Source organism: Pseudorca crassidens, chromosome 18 (assembly GCF_039906515.1).
Source record: "Pseudorca crassidens isolate mPseCra1 chromosome 18, mPseCra1.hap1, whole genome shotgun sequence".
NCBI lineage: Eukaryota > Metazoa > Chordata > Mammalia > Artiodactyla > Delphinidae > Pseudorca > Pseudorca crassidens.
In genome coordinates, this window is record NC_090313.1 from 29,522,020 (window position 1) to 29,531,731 (window position 9,712).

At 39.3% G+C, this 9,712-nt stretch overlaps 1 long non-coding RNA gene and 1 other non-coding gene across 2 annotated transcripts in view; one reads left to right on the top strand and one right to left on the bottom strand.

Annotated features, from left to right (window-relative positions):
- LOC137211192 (uncharacterized) overlaps positions 1 to 9,712 on the top strand; it is a 486,842-nt gene that overhangs the window by 75,331 nt on the left and 401,799 nt on the right. The window lies entirely within an intron of this gene.
- On the bottom strand, positions 249 to 353 carry LOC137211514 (U6 spliceosomal RNA). The gene has a single exon (XR_010937118.1). It is a non-coding gene; the product is annotated as a U6 spliceosomal RNA (small nuclear RNA).

The following is a 9,712-nucleotide window of genomic DNA, read 5'->3' on the forward strand; positions in this document are numbered from 1 at the left end:
GAAATTGCTGGGGTAAAGGGAATGCATTTTTTTAAATTGAAGTGTAGTTGATTTACAATGTTGTGTTAGTTTCTGGTGGACAGCAAAGTGATTCAGATACACACACACACACACACACATATATTCTTTTTCATATTCTTTTCCATTATGGTTCATTACAGGATATTGAATATAGTTCCCTGTGTTATACAACAGGACCTTGTTGTTTATCTGTTTTATATATAGTAATCTGTATCTGCTAATCCCCCTCAGACATGGAATGCTTCACAAATTTGCGTGTCATCTTTGTTCAGGGGCCATGCTAATCTTCTCTGTGTTCTAATTTTTAGTATATGTGCTGCCGAAGTGAGCCCTAGAATTTATTTCTTAGAAAATTTTAAGTGTAAAGAAAAATTGAATAGAAAGTATAGTCCCTGAAAATGGGAGACAAAGTTAGAAAGAAACAGCACCTGTTGTGCTCTGAAATTGTAGAATCTTAGAAATAGAAAGGAATAGAGATCACTTAGTACAGCTTCTTAACTCAAATCATGAATCCCTTCTCTGTTGCCTGTCTTTGGTGGGTCTATAGCTTAGATCTACAGTGGGAATAGGAAACCAGCTCTTGTTGAAGTGGCCTTTCCCATCAATGGGTGGCACTAGTTGTTCAAAAAGCTTTCCTTAAGCTAAACCTGAACTTTTCCTTTTAAGAACTTCTATCTGTAGGCTCTAGTTTCGCCCTTTCATTTTGTAAAGAATACACCTGCCATGCTGCCTCTAATAGTACTCCCTTCTATGCTATTCTACTATATTCTAGGCTAAAAAAAAAACACAAAAAAACTCTTGACATTTTATATTTGTTATATGGTTTTTAGGTTCCTCACAACCTTACACTCTATGAAAATACATTCATGGCTATTAAAGTAACTCTTTTTCTTTACTTACTGTTATTATCATTTGCGATAAGAACACTTAACATAAGACCTACTGTTGTAGCAAAATTTTAACTATACAGTACAGTGTTGTGAACTATAGGCACTATGATGTTCTGTACTTCTCTAGGACATATTCATCATTTCATCATTCTATCAACTGAAATATTGTGTCATTTTACTAGTACCTCCCTGTTCCTCTCTTCTCCCAGCCCCTGGCAACCACATTCTGCTCTCTGCTTCTATGAGTTTGACTATTTTAGATTCCTTATATAAGTGATATTATGTAGTATTTGTCCTTCTGTGTCTGGATTATTTCGCATAGCCTAGTGTCCTCCAGACTCATCCATGTTGTCCCCCAAATGGCATGATTTCCTTCTTTTTTTTTAAGGCCGAATAATATTCCATTGTATGTATATATACCACCTTTTCTTAATCTATTTATCTGTCGATGAATAGATTTAGGCAATAAAAGCAAAAATAGACAAATGGGACTACATCAAAGTAAAAAACTACTGCACAGCAAAGGAAAAAGTCAACAAAATGAAAAGGCAACCAACAGAAATGGAGAGCATGTTTGCAAACCATATATCTGATAAGAGGTTAATATCCAAAATATATGAGGAACTCCTTTACCTCAAGAGCAAAAAAACAAGTAACCCAACTAAAAAATGGGCAAAGGAATTGAATAGATATTTCTACAAAGAAGACATCCAGATGGACAAGAAATATATGAAAAGGTGCTCAACATCACTAATCATTAGAGACATGCAAATCAAGAACACAATAAAGTAACTTTAAAGAGTACGATGTCTACAATAAAACATACGTAAATATCAGATGTAGCTTTACTATCACTTGTGTTTTTATTATTGCATGCTCAGCTTTTCTCTGAAACATGGGAGATTTGACTTGAATAATTTCTAAGGTACTTTCCAACTTTTAAAAGCTATTGTATTTGGGTGTGTTTGCATGTGTGTGTTACAGCCATGCCATCTTATTGGCTTCTTGAACTTGCAGCTGATGCAGATTCCCAGATAATTTTTCACATGAAGTTCTGCTAAGCTATATCTTAAGCAGCTGCATAACTTTACATTTATCCTTATTATATCCTCTCTTGTTTGTTTCTCTTTGTTACTGAAACCCATGTGAATGATTTTGAATGTCAGTTCCCTATTTGTTGGATTGGTTAGCCCACCAAGATCCATGTCATCTATAAATATTTTTTAGCATGATTCCCACATATGCACTTAATTTTTTATTTTGATTCATTTAGTTTTTGTTTGTTTGTTTGTGTTTTGAGGTATGCGGGCCTCTCACTGTTGCGGCCTCTCCCATTGCAGAGCACAGGCTCCGGACGCACAGGCTCAGCGGCCATGGCCCCTGGGCCCAGCCAGTCCGCGGCATGTGGGATCTTCCTGGACCGGGGCACGAACCCGCGTCCCCTGCATCGGCAGGCGGACTCTCAACAACTGCGCCACCAGGGAAGCCCGATTCATTTAGTTTTGATTAACTTAGTTGTTGATAAATTAAAAGTTCAGTAGAAAAGGGCTAAAACAAAATCTTATTTCTAGCTTTTCTCTTCAGTTTGCCATTGTTCCATTCATCAACAATCTTTGAATAGACCTGTCTTATCAACAATGTGTCCATCTAATTGAAACTATTATCTAGCTTACATTTCTCATTGTCCAAAAAGATATCATGAATGAGCTGGGAAATCCTTGCAAAAATATAATATACTGTGTCTACAGTATTACTACAGTTCATGAGATTAATAATGCTGTCCAAGAAGGGAAAGTATTTTGTTTGACCTGACTTACTCAGGGTGAGCTCATATTGTCTCCAGAAGGCAATTCTCGCTCTCTCTCTCTCTCTCTCTCTCTCTCTCTCTCTCTCCCTCTCTCTCTCTCTCTCTCCCTCTCTCTCAAAAGGTCAAAAACAGTCTATTTAATCATCCATTATGGAATTTTTATGGGGAGGAATGTTAGGTTTTCTAGTCTCTATTTTCTGGGAACCATCTTTTCTCTCTTCTTGGAAAGCAGAACATTTGATTGTCTCATTCATGAGTAGGAAAGGTCAACCCTTTGACATGCTGTTCATATAGGTGGAAGACATAGAAAGATCTGTAGGGGGTGGGAAAAGTGATTTTCGGAGGGAATTTGGGCATTGTCAGTTTAGTTACAAAATGCTTCCTTCCTCTGTGATCACTTCATGCCTTTTGAATAGAGGCATAATAAATGATACATAATAGATTAATAAATAATAGAGAATATCTTCATCAATGATTGAGCATTTATGTACCTTATGCAGTGTATCCAAAACACCTAGTTTATCTCTACTCATGGTACTATAAATACAGTAGAGGGTCTCCTCCACTCCCAAACTAATAAAGCTGAGAGTGGAACTACTATAGTTCCTCTGTTAAAAACAGCTTGGACTCCACAAGTCTGTCTGAAACTTAATCATAAGTACAGGGGGACTAAGAAGACTAAACCACAGATGCTCTTACACTAAACACGAGTATAGTATCAGTTTTTTATAGCTTATGAAGCTGTGGCTTCTTGCTGATGAATAGGCATCTTTCCTCAAAAGAAGCTCAGTCTCACTTCCAATAGAACACTGCTTGGAAATCATGATGGTTAATGTTACGTGTCAGCTTAGCTAGATGATGGTGCCCAGTTGTCTGGTCAAACACTAGTCTAGATGTTGCTGCAATGGTATTTTGAAGACATGATTAATACTTACAATTAGTTAGCTTTAAGTAGATTATCCTTGATAATGCAGGTGGGCCTCATCCAGTCAACTGAAGGCCATAAGAACAAAAAACTGATGATTCTCAGAGAAGAAGGAATTCCACGTCAATGTAGCATAGAAATCCTGCCTGAGTTTCCATCTTCCCTGCCTGCCCTACAGATTTTAGACTTAAGACTGCAACTTCAACTCTTGCCTGAATTTGCAGCCAACTGGTTTGCCCTACAGACATAAGACTTACCAGCCTCCACAATTATGTGAGACAATTCTTTAAAATCAATCAACCTCTCTCTCTGTATATCTATCATTTCATAGATATAGATACAACTGTATATACAGACATCTATCCTATTTGTTCTGTTTCTTTTTTTTATTATTATTATTATTTTTTTTGCAGTACGCGGGCCTCTCACTGTCGTGGCCTCTCCTGTTGCGGAGCACAGGCTCCGGACGCACAGGCTCAGCGGCCATGGCTCACGGGCCCAGCCGCTCCATGGCATGCGGGACCCTCCTGGACCGGGGCACGAACCCGCATCCCCTGCATTGGCAGGCGGACTCCCAACCACTGCACCACCAGGGAGGCCCGGTTCTGCTTCTTTAGAGAATACTGAGTGACAAGGAAGGTAACTTCCCTCCCTATGATCTGCATATGTGACATGTGGAACTCCTGATGGCTCCTGCCATTACTGGCCACTCACTTTGATATTTCATACTTTCTTATAAATCATGGACCATCCATGACTTCCAGGAAGATCAGGCACATAGCAGCCACTTCATAAATACTTGAAGGGATGTTGAATACAACGTAAGGAGGAGCTAAACATCCCCTGCACTGTTGATATTCCTTCCAGTAATATCTGCTACAGTGATGCAGTCTGCATTTGTGTCTTCCTCCTGTGCCTCATCACAGCCTGGGAGATATGGGGAACCACCACAGTTGCGCTTGGGGATGGCATTCTTGCTGCTCCGCCCTCTTTAGTCTTGGATCTTCATCAGTTCCTGGAGGAAGTCACTCTCAGGATTCTGAGGACATCTGGAGTTTTTTAGGCCCCTCCTTACAGCACCTCTGCCTATTTCTACCTAGACTTTCTCTCCCAGGTGTTGCCAATGGCAGGCTGAGTTTTTAGTTAGAGATAAAACTAAGCTATGTTAGTAACTGTCACTTGAGATGCAAAGACTAGGATGAGAAATAAGCTCTGAAATGGAGAGTCCCAAGCTATCTAGATTTTGATTACATCTTCCAACCAAAGAGCAAATTTGTGAGAAATGACTGACTCCTGGGAAGAGTGAGAACTGCAGATGAAATGCTATTGACCCTGGTCCACTATAGATACTACTGAAGAGATGTCATCCAAGAAAAAGAAATAAAGCTAGGAGGAGAGCAAGGAAAGCACACTCAACAAGAAACTGTTTGGGTTACAGAAGTCAATGGAAACGGGGGAGTGGGAGGGTAGAGGCAGAAACTTATGTTTATGATGTGTCTGTTATGTGCTGGACAGTGTGAAATGAAATGCTTTATATCATCTCATTTAACTTCACAGGAGTCTGATGAAACAGGTGTTTTTGCTCCATTATAAGATAAAGATCTAAAGTTCAGAATATTTAAATAACTTCACCCAGTATCTTAGACTTTAAGGCCAGAAGAAGGACGTAGGTTCATCCAACTCCAATGTGTATGATTTTCTCATCTATACTTTACTGTAGGAAAAGAAACCTATTTTCTAAAAACAAATCCTATTATGTAATATAAATTTAAAGTTTAGCATAGTTTGAGGCCATTTCCCTACTGTGAAATATTATGCATATTTCTGGAAAGCAAACTGGGGAAAGGTGTTTTTCCCCCCCTTAATTATATCAAACAAATGATCTTACAATTACATAAGTAGTTGCCCATTATGTGAAAATGTTTATGTACATAGTTACATACATACACACAGTGAAATATGCAGACTTTCTGGAACCACATATTAAAATCTTTGAAGTTGAATCAGCCTTTCTTCTTTCTGAGTAACCTAAACTCAATGCCATTCAGCTGATTAGGGAATTCCAGGGATGAGATCTTTAAAACCCAATGTCAAAAGGTGATAGTCTAGTCTTTACTGACTGTCTGATAATCATTACTTTAGTTTCACACTCATGAAAACTGGCTTTGTCCTAATTATTCTCAGGCATGTGGGTGTGTCCTGCAGTGTGGTGCCCTGTATTACAGCCTTGTAAAAAGTGATCAACCCAAAATTTGGCATAGGTGTAAATTAATGAAATACTATTCTTGTGTAAACTAGCCCTGAAGAAAATTCCTAAACAGATATGCCAAAAGTGGTGGGTGATTCTGACATCTCTCAAATAAGCCTAGAGTCCCCAAGGTGATTATTCTGAGCGCCAGCCCTCATTGGGGGTATTAATGGAGCAGATTTGATAGGGCTGCTAAGGAGTTTGAAGAGCACTGAACGAGGAGTCAGGAAGCATCCATTTGCATCCCAGCACTGCATCCCAGCTACCCGAAAGGCACCATTTGCATTCTGGTGCTACCTGAGAGGCAATGTCAGTCACTAACCTTTCTGAGATTCTTTCTTCATTTGTGACACTGTTGAATAACATCCTCCAAAGTTGTGATCATCAAGTGAACCTGACAATATGAAAGCCCTCAAAACAGCAAAGCACTAGAATACCATGTGATAACTCATTTATAATTAACCTCTAGGTTTAATATCACAATTTGAAACCAAAACCCTCAGATTCACATGAAACATCAGTGATGTTAATAATTAGCCTCTGTCAGAAATTCCAGAATCACCCATGTGCATGAGGGCCAGTTATTTTTGTGCTCAGTGTGACATCTAACGCCACAGTAGAATACATTTGTTCAATTTTACAAGCTCCAGAAGACCAGTAGATACTACTTGCTTTTGAATACTAGAACCTAGGTCTCAACAGTTTCCATGGACTCACTTTATCCTAGTCCACAGTAAATGAGATCAGAATAAAACTGAGTAAACATACCACAAACCTGGTGCTTTGTAAAGCATCATGGTATTTTAGAGAGCCAGAAGTAAAATCATGTATTAATTGTGTGTAGGACAACAATGTGTCCATTCTGTCTGTGGGCTTAGTATGTCCTTGGAGATTCTTACTTGAGGCAGGATTGTGCCATCGATAGAAGGAGAAACGAGAGCCAAGGATTTAACTCCTTCCTAATCCTAATTCTTTCACAGTAGCTACTTTGAGTTTCTGGTTACCAATCCTGTAGATCAGAAGTCCATGGACGTTAGGACACCATTCTTGTGCTTAGCAGGGCTAAATGGCTGCATTATCTTGGTCACATTACCTAACCTCTCTTTGCCTTGGGCTCATCATCTGTAAAGTGGGGAAAATCATAGAACCTATTTCTTTCCTACATATAAAGCATTCATAGAAGTGTTTTTATATACATAGTTACATACACACACACAGTATTTAAAAGCACAGATTTTAAAGTTAGACCGCCTGGGTTCAAATCCCAGCTCCACCACTCATTTGCTCTTCTAAAAATCAGGTAATAACAGTACCAACCCCATGGAGTTATCGTGAAGATTAAACGTGCTAATACTCGTATAGTTCTATTAACTGGGCTGGCACATAGTAAGTGCTATATAAACACTTGCTATCATATTATTACCTGTTTCCTGGAAAAGCTTCAGATACTGTTTATAAGGATATGGAAATAAAAATTTCCAACATTATTAATTTTTGGTTCTCTTAGGTATAAAAATCATATAATAGTGATGTTGGAATTTACTTTCTAGACCTAGTATTTCGGCAATGTCCCTCACATAACATTTTCACTCTCTTTTTTAAAGATTAGTTATTGGCATATCTTTTACCAGATCTTCATTAAGATCATTTTACCCCCTGGTTCGTTTAAGCTTAATGTTATTAAATCTCTCTGTATCTAATTCTTTTCTCTCCCTGAATGCAAAAAGTCAATGCTTTTTAAAGCCTGCATACAGATAAGATTCACACATATTGGGAGGAAGATGAATGAGCTAAACACTTGTTTGGGACAATTTCTGATTCTGTCTCTTCTCCCCTTTCCTCACAGCATTCATTTTAATGTTTCTGCCATTCATTTATTCATTCAGTATTTACTGAGTAGACTTGTCAAGCATGATAGACAGTAGAAAATACTGATTCTGACACTTGAATGGTGTTTTACAGCTTACAGACCGTTTTCACATACATTAAATTTATTCAGTCCTCAGAGGCACTCACTTCATTTCACCCCAGTTCTTCCTCCCCTTTTAACTTTATATTTCTTGTGGTCTTCCTCATTCTTTTCTTAAATCTTTCGTGTTCAGAATATTTACTACGTGCAGTGGAGGTAGGGTGGGAAGCTGATTGGAAGGCAATAGGTGGGGAAGAGATACAAATCAGATGAGAATGTAGGTCCAGAGATGTTTCCAATACACTACACTTTAGGATAAAAGGACAGCTGTCTGTTATGGAGGAAAGTACACAGTCACTTGAAAAGAAACAATGACCATCAACGTATCCATCACTAGAAGCTGGATTGAGATGAGACACAGAGCTAGTGGCTTCCCAAATCCTCCCTTATCCTCTGACAATTAAGCATATTTAACCTATTGAAGAAGCTGAAGAGTTATGGCCCCTCCCTTCCTCTATAAACACTCAGGCCTTTAACTCCCAGCATTAAAGTTCCCTATTTTATTTCCTCTTGAATTTCATGACACCAACCAGTAGGCAGGAAATAGAACATACAAATTAACCAGAAAATTATTCCTTCAGTCTCACATCACCTGTTTCATTCATTATTATTCCTCTCATGCACAACTGAGACTTCTGTAAGGAAATCCTGATGGCTTCCTGCAGTAGACCAGCCTATGGAGGATGAATGTGTTAAGTGATGGAGAATGAAGGTAGTGTCTAGGCCTGCAGTATGGCTCACATTTGAGCTTGTGCTGATCTCTTCAAGGGCACTCTGGAGATACAAGCAGATGATACAATAGACAGACTTCTACTGTGAGATGTACCCAAATCATTCCTAACCCAGACTCCTTTCACTTGCTTTGCCCTCTGCCTGGAATGTTCTTCCTCCAGAACTTCTCATGGCTTTCTTGCTTATTATTCAGCTCAAATGCCACTTTCGTGGAGAGGCTCCCAGCCAGTCTATATAAACTAGTATCCCTGTACTCAGTCCCTCTATCTCATTTCATAATTTTATTTTCTTCATGGCATTTATCTCTACCTGAAGTAGACTTACTCATCTGTATATTTATTATCTGTCTCCCTCACAAGCCTGGAAGCTCCAAGAAAGCAGAGATTATTTTTTTTTAACATGTTGCCTAGAACATAGTAGTAGACCTTTAATAAATATTGGTGGAATAAACAAGTAGGAAACAGATATTTATCCAATGTCTATTATATGACAGTTCTGTTCTAGGCACTGGGGATGTGGTGATGAATCAAGGGAACCCAAATCTATGCTCTCTTGGACTTTCTATTCTAATGCAGGGAAACAAATAGTAAACAACTAAAGCAGGGAAATGGATGCCGCTTGGGCGGAGTTGTGCTATATTAAATAGGGTGATCAAGGGAAGGTCTTGCTGCAGAGGCTGAAGGTGAGAAGGGAGACACCTGAACAAGATGAGGACGATAAGAGGGGGAGGGGAAGTGAGTCTTTCAGCACAGGGAGCAGGGAGTGCAAAGGCCCTGAGCAAACAGTAGGGGGTGGGGGCAATGTGGTTAAAGCATGGAGCTCCTGGGAGAGTGGCAGGGGACAGGTCTAAGAGGTTCTGGTGGGACAGCTCCAATCTTGTAGAGTATTGTAAGCAATGAAAGTACTTTGGTTTTTACTTTTGGTGAGATGGGAAGCCAGAGAGGGGCTTTGGACACAGTGACATGATCTGACTTAGGTTATAATAGGATCTCTCTTTTTGTTCTGGTGATAAAAGACTGTAGGAGGCAAAGGTGGAAGCAGTTAGGAGGCCAGTGCAAGAGGTGATGGGTGGCTTGGTCCTGGGTGATGGCAGGAAGGTGGTGAAACATGTTAATAGCCT